Raw genomic sequence first — 7,929 nt, forward strand, 5'->3', positions numbered from 1 at the left:
GACGTCTGTAACGGAAAACTCCAGATTGGAGGCGTCTAAATTCCAACTAGGATGTAAATCGCAGCTCCCTCCAGGGTCCGGGAAAGGCAGGGTCCGCTGCCTGGCCGAGTTTACCAGGTACTGTAGTCTCAGCATCCTGCGAGGACCTTTTATTGATTTTCTTTATAAAGCACCATGGGACACGCCCACCGCGTGCCTGGTCCACACTCAGCTGCTTTGCGACGCTGTGGGGGTGGTATAGAAGGCGATTGTGTGGAAGGTGACGCAGATGGCCAGTCGGTGCAGGTGGCCAGGACAGCCCCAGAAGGCAGTGTCTTAATGTGACCTCACAGAGGGGTGTTCCCACAAACAGAAAGCCACACACTGAAGGAAACCAGACGTTGGGATCTTAAACAGTTCATCAGATTCCACGAGGGTCATGCAAGTCATTTTAATGGGAGGTGCATTTTATGAGCTGTAAGGAAAGAGCATGGGTGTGGGTATCTGACAGAGAACCAAGACCGTGAGGTTCACCAAGAGAGGTCTGCTAGGATGACTGCTCCAAGGAGCAGCAAGTTTGTCTTTCCTGACTTTTTTCTTTTTATCCTACTTAATTTTTAAAATTATTATTAGAGATGATTAAAAAGGAACTGAAGGGGATCTTAGTGATCTCCCAACCTTTCGTTTTGCAAATTTAAGCCAGAGAAGCTGGGTAACTTTCTAGAGTCCGGGAGGCAGCCAGTTGTGGTTGAACCAGGTGGCCTGACTCAGTCCTTCCCTGGGTCCAAACAACAGGAAAACACAACTAAGGATTCTTGGAAGAGTAAAAATCCTGGATTCTCCCAAGGAAACTAGTGGTCAGTTCTGTCCTAAGGAACTAACCTAGCACTTAGACTCATTCCCTTCTCCCTCCCCCTGTTCTAATGATGCTGCCTGTCAATTTCCTTTTATTAAAATTCAGGAACAGGAAATGAAACTCTTGTCAAAGTACTGCAATTATGGAGCCACAGACATTGAAAGTGTGTGAATGAAGATATGAACCGAGGCTAAAATGGTGTTTGGGGAACATCTCTGACAGCATTGCCTCGTGGGTGCAATAACTCACATTAAATGCCCCAACTGGAAACTGGAAATTTCTTAGCTAGATAAACTCAGTGCAAAGGACACCTATAAAAATGTTCTTGGAGAAGTTTAATAGGTATTTGTAGAATTGTAAGAGTGAAATACTGCACAATTGTTTTTCTTTTAAGCTGTCTGTGAACAAGGGGTGGTACTAAAATGTATTTTACAGGTGTCTTTTGGAGCATCGTAGGACTACAACCCAAAGTTGTGAAAATATCTTTTTCTAAGGGTGTGGTAGAGCCAGCTAGTTCTCTCTCACAAGAGCCAATTAGCAGGAATATTTGGACCCAAGTGTTAAACACAGCCATTATTTAAATTAAATTCCGTAAAGTTATAATTAAATGAATCATATTGAAAGCAAAGATAATAAATATAACAATACCCTGCATAGCAAGAGTGTACGTTGACCATCTATGAATATTAAATCACTATGTCAAAAGACAAAGGAAAAACAAAGATGGAAGGAAGGAGAAAGAAGCGAGGAGGAAATAAGATTAAGTCTGTTATAGCTGGGTGCAGAGGAAAAGAAAACTGGCCTCTTAGGATCGAGGTGTTTTCAGTCTGGGGGGACCTCTACACAGAAAGTTGCAACTAGAAGCCTAGATGCTCTGTCACCTTCTGTTCCCTCTTCCCTGGTAGAGAAGGGATCTCTGTAAGTCAGGGCAAAGGAGAAAAGGAAAACCTTACTTGCCATTACCTAAGCTCTGGGGACAATTTCCCCCTTTCCTTCTACTCTGGTGGGAAGGTAACCATGTAGGAAGGAAAGTCAACTGGACATGGAGACCTGTCCCTGAACTCTCAGTGCCTCCATATGTCAGGGCAGGGTCAGTCAGATGTGGACCAGGGATTTCAGATTCCACACGAAAAATTTTCAACGTTCATTCGGACTCAACTTTTCTAAGAAGTGGAAATTTACACAGAGAACTCAATTCTGATTCCAATCTCAATTCACTGAGTTTATAGTCTTCTTCTTGTGAATAGAAAAATTGTGTGCTGATTCTCATTCCTAAAGAGTCCCAACTGTCCAATGATTACAGTCATAGCTGACATCTTGAGTGCTTGCTAAGATGTCAACGGGGGAAGCTGTTGGCTAGGTTGGCATTTCTATGTTATCAGTCCTTTATTGGTTTAAAGCAAGGGTTAGGAAACAATGACCCATGGCTGAATTGGGCCCACTGTCTGTTTTTGTATGATACCTGGCCTAAGAATGGATTTTATGTTTTCAAATGATTGAAAAAAAATCAAATGGAAAATAATATTTAGTGATTTGTAAAAAAGTACATGAAATTCAAATCTCAGTGTTTATATAGAAAGTGTTATTGGGACACTGACCCTCTGAGTTACTTATGGTTGCTTTTGTGTTACCATGGGCAGAGTTCAGTAGTTGTGACATGGCCTGCAAAACTTGAAATATTTATTGTCTAGCCTTTTCTGAAGAATATTTGCTGATCCTTTGTTTTAAATGATAAATTGGGTCCTAACTACATGGGACCCAAATGACTTGAAAGAGTTGTGGAACTTCCAGATAGGGTGGGAGAAGAACATATCCCTGGGAACAGCAGCCACAATGGGGATGAGGCAGGGGGTAGCTCATGAAGTAGCAGAACCCTCAGGCCTGTAAGACATTTTAAGTGGCTTCATTTGGCTGATCAAACCCTCCAAGGCCTCACTGGAGCACCCTGTTCAACAGGATACTGTGGAGCATGAACAAAAAACCTCACTGTGTGCTCATCTCTTTTGCATCAGAGACATCTATGTACCTGGGGCATGGTAGATTCTGCAAAAAGAAAAGACAGCACCAGATTGTAAGAAGTGGGTGGCATATCGAGTATCGTTTTTAATTCAAAAGACCTAATTTTAAAGTCCCACGGTGTTCCTGGTTCTTCATGGCCCTTTGTCAGATATTTCAACCCAATTATTGGATTTTTGGAGAACAGCCTCCCCCACCCACCAATCGTATATACATTGTTTTGCTCAGATCTGAAGTTTCTATCTCAGCAATCCAATATACTGTGCGCATTGAGAAAGTTCACTAATCCGTCTATGAAGAGTTGTGTGGCAAAAGAAACTCCTACTGCTACAGAAAAGCTGAACCAGAATATTGTCATTAAAATACACACACACTATCAACTCATTTGCATATTAAGATTTTTGGAAAGTATGTGCCAACACCAAATTGAAACTGGCAATGACTTAGTGGAGCTACCCCAAACTGCTGAGTGCAACTGAATTTGGGTATCTCTTTAAGGGACTTAATATGACAGATTCTTGTAGAGAGCAACCAGAAATAAATAAGTAGGCCCGCAAACAGGGGAACAATTGTTTGCTCAACCTTGGCATTAGGCCAACAATCTTGATGTTTGCTCATTCAATGCAAACTGGGTAAATACAGAGAGAAAACCCCAGTCTCTAGGGTAATCACTCAGAGAAAGGCAGCTTAACAGTAAATTTAGCTGCAATAAAATCCCTTGGAATTATAAGACTTGCACTGACACTGCATTTAGATATTATAGAGGTCTAATCGTGTGCTGGGGGCTTTAATGGAGATGTGTAAAGAGAGAAGTGATCCTTCCTGAATGGCGTTTGGAAAGGCAAGTTTGCTTTTTAGAAAACTGTAACAACTCTTAAGGTTACACATGGCAATTTTCACACGCTGATATTCTCACAATTAAAGAAAAGTAATATTTAAACGATTTTCACTGGTTCCAATTTTGGCAGTATGTGGGCACAAAGCACGAAGACTTTTTGAATTAGTGGTGTGATTTTTCCGTGCTGGCCTTGAACATATTGTTTGACGCTCCAGGGGAGTTTGGCTGCTTGAAGAACTGAAAAAATGAGGGGAAGAACAAAGTCCTCTAAGAGACTTCAATTTTTTCTCTGCTGGAATGTGGTGGAGAGAATGCTGGGCCAGCTGGCATGATTCTGATTCCAGCCCTGCTCTGGGCCTGGGGACCAGCTGCAAGGAAGTCATTTAATCTCTGTGGGCTGGCCCCTACCTCTTTAGGTGAGGGGCTGGACAAGGAGAGGCTGGACATTTCACAGCTCCTGGAGATCTGGTTCTCAAAGTGAGATCTGGTTCTCAAAGTTATGGGATACTCTCTGCTGCTGTCATAAAGGCATAGTCCACAGATGCGTAGAATCAGAATCTTCAGGATGTACATTCCAGTTTTTTTGTTTTTTTGTTTTTTTGTTTTTTTTTTTTTTTGGTACTGGGGATTGAACTCAGGGGCACTCAACCACTGAGCCAAATCCCCAACCATATTTTGTATTTTATTTAGAGACAGGGTCTCATTGAATTGCTTAGTACCTCACTTTTACTGAGGCTGGCTTTGAACTTGAGATCCTCCTGCCTCAGTCTCCCAATCCACTGGGATTACAGACGTGTGCCACTGTACCTGGTCAGGATGTATCCTCCAGAATCTGCATTTTTCTTTTTCCCTTTTTTTGTGGTCTGGGGATGTTGCATGCTTGGCAAAGGCTCTACTACTGAGCTATGCACCCCCTAACCCTGGAATCTGTATTTTTTAAATCTCAGGTTATTTGAGTGCAAAGTGTGCTTGACACATTCATTACAGAGAGCAGAGAAGAACTGGGCCTTTAGAGAGAGATGGACTGGTTTCGCCTTTGACTTTGGAAAGTTAATTCACTTTTTTGGGGTCTCAATTTATTCTTCTTAAAAATAGAGCATAGCAATATCACTTACCTCCTAGAGTTATTGGAGAAATTAAATTTGGAAAAATAAAAAAGACCTGAATGGTTCTTCCCACATAGTAAATATCCACTATATGGCAGTTGAGATTATTTAGACTTTAGGGCTGATATATTTTTTTATTGTAGGTGGGTCAAATTTGACAGAATGCTTACAAATCTATCAAATTAGCCTTTTGTAAGTCAACTAAGCTTTTTTTTTTTTTTAAGAAGAGGATTTAGTTTTATTTTAAACTCATGAGGTTGATTATATCTCAACTTTATACCAACATAGGTCAAATGTCCCCGAGTCAAAATGTATTAGGCTAAAGCCTTTATGAAGATCTGCTGCCCCCGACCCGGGTGGGCGACTGAGCTTAAGTTCGCTCCTTAGAATTCCCAAGGACACCAAATAAAACACAAAACAAGCTTCTGGACGGCTTCTCCGCTTTCGGCCTCAGGCTCCCCAAGTGGGAGAGCAAGAGAACGTCACAGAGGCTGGGAGAGGGAGCAAGCACGTTCAGAACTGGATTTTACTGGGGGGACCCTTATGCTTAGAAAGTTCCATCCAAAAAAGGCCAGAAGGGGCAGAGATACAAGGGACAGGAGTGTAATTCAACCCAGGGGCGTGGCCTACATCTGAAGACCAACCCTCAACTTCCTGAACCTGGACAACAGAGCACTAGGAAATGGAAAGGTAGTGAATGGTCAAAGCCTCTCTCTTCAGGATGGAAGACGTGAGTCATTCAGAGTGGCTCCCCACAAAGATCACAACCCCCTGATGGGACTCAAGCCAGCCTCCTCTCCTCTGGAGCACCCTCCTGTCCTGAGGCCCTGCTGCTCCTGCCAAGCCTTACCCCCCTCCATCTTCTCTTTCATTGACTCTGCCATCTTGGCAGACAGAGTGAGCTGCCTGTTCTCTGTTCTTCAAAATCAGCTGCAGTAAGGCCTGAGAGTCAAAATCCCTTGGAGGAAAATTCTCCAAGGAGAATCTAACAGGGAGGCTGCAGTGCATCTTTCTGTGAGGTCTGGGGTGCAGGAGTGGGTGGGGTGGGAGAGAGGGAGGGAAAGGGACGGGGAGGGATGAGAATCAAAGATGGAGAGAGAAAGAGTCAGGGAGATAGATGAATAATATAGATAGATAGATGATTGATTGACAGAAAGGCAGAAATGGGTTGTTTATGAAGGGAAAGCCTTGGGTCATCTTTCTCAGTTATGAATACATGGGGATGACTAGACCAAGAAGAATTCAGTGTCTCAGCCTCTCTGTGCCTGAATTGGATTTACACACACCAGGTGGAGAAACAGGCATCAGATTCACCCTTCCACTGAAAACAATTAACAAACAAAATATGTGAAATAATGACTGTCAAGACATTGGGCATCTGGCAGGGGAGGACAGTGATCCCTGAGAGAGGGAAAGCAACTTGGTGGGCTGTGTGATCAGGATGCCTGGCAGAACCCTATGGGTGGCCTGAATTGAGGAGGAGGAGTTGAGCATCCAGGGAGGAAAAAGGTGGCCAGAATTTGCAGGGTAAAGTAACTCAGAGGTGACAGGATTCTGGAGAGCTGCATTCAGCAGAAGACTGGTCAATACTTTCACCTCCAGAAAGTTTACCAAGCTGGAGAAGAAGCCACCAGGAGGACTAGGGGAAAGGAGTCAGCCCGCAGTGACTGTTTCACCAACCAAAGCAGGAACCCCCCAGGGCATAGGTCAGAGTCCTTGGACTCAGTGGTAGGGAGTTACTCCGTGCAAAGTGTCCCTATGGTCCCACCTAATACACTGTAAAAGCAAGACCTGACACTCTGTCCAAGTAAAAGAGCTGCTTCCGAAAACAGCACTCAGGAATATTTATAGGAACACAAAACTATCTGGCACCAAGGAAGATTAATTCATGATGCCGGACATGTAGTAAGAAACTTACCAGGCATGCAAAGAGGCAGGAATCTATGACCCACGATTAGGAGAAGAGAGGACCAATCAAAAACCAAACTAGATGTTAGACACAGATGTTAAGATCAGCAGACGAGGGCATTAAAACTTGTTATTATTATACTCCTTGAGCTAGAGCAAAAAAATGGGCATGTTAACTAGAGACATAAAAGGTATTAAAAAGTCCCAAACTGAATTTTTAGAGATGAAAACTGCAATGTGTGAGATTTTATTTTTTTTAAAAAGGGCATTGAATGGGATTAATCACCAATTAGACATTTTACATACATGCGCGCGCGCACACACACACACACACACACACACACAGAGGAACAGTGAACTGCAAGTTAACAGTGAATGTATAAACTATGACACTATAATAGAAACCACCCCAAAAGAAAAACAGAGGAAAAGAAGCCAAAAATGGACATAGGATCACAGAACTGAGGGACCACTTCACGCAACCTAGTATACACACCAGTGGAGCCCCCAAAAAAGAAGAGAGAAGGAGACAGGGACAGGGAAAATATTAAAAATATTTTAATAATATTAAAAATTCCAAATTTGAGGAAAACGCTGAGTTCACAGATTCAAGATACTCAAGGGACCTCCTGCCACAAGAAACACAAGAAACAACAATGCCAAGGAACATGTTCATTAAATTTTCTCAAAACTAAATGACAAGGAGAGATATCCTAGAGGGAGACAGAGAAAGAAACCATGCCAATATACTAAAAGAAAAATGTGGGAACCTATGGGCTTTTATACCCTGTGAAAATATCTATCAGAACCAAGGGATGTCTTCCAGACATACAGAAGCTGAAAGAATTTGTCACCTGCCGTCCTGTCCCATACATAGGAAACGCTAAAGGAAATCCTTCAGGTAGCAGGGAAATGAAACAAGGTAGAAATATGGACTCGCACAGGGTTGGAGGAACAGGAGGCGCACTGACCACATGTACAAGTATGAGTTTTTCTTACTACTTACATATATTGAAAGATAATTAATTGTTAAAACCAACATAATAACAATTGCCTGGGAGGTTTATGACATGTGAATGTATAAACTATGACAGAAAATCATACCCCGAGGCTGGGAGGGGAGAGATGGGAATGTACTAGATTAAATGAAAAGAACAACCACCACAAACCAATGACACAATCTCTTGCTAAGTTCCCAAATATTTGGGAACCAAGAAACAAGAATC

Source organism: Spermophilus citellus, assembly GCF_964194105.1.
Source record: "Spermophilus citellus genome assembly, chromosome: 5".
In the NCBI taxonomy this organism is placed as follows: Eukaryota; Metazoa; Chordata; class Mammalia; order Rodentia; family Sciuridae; genus Spermophilus; species Spermophilus citellus.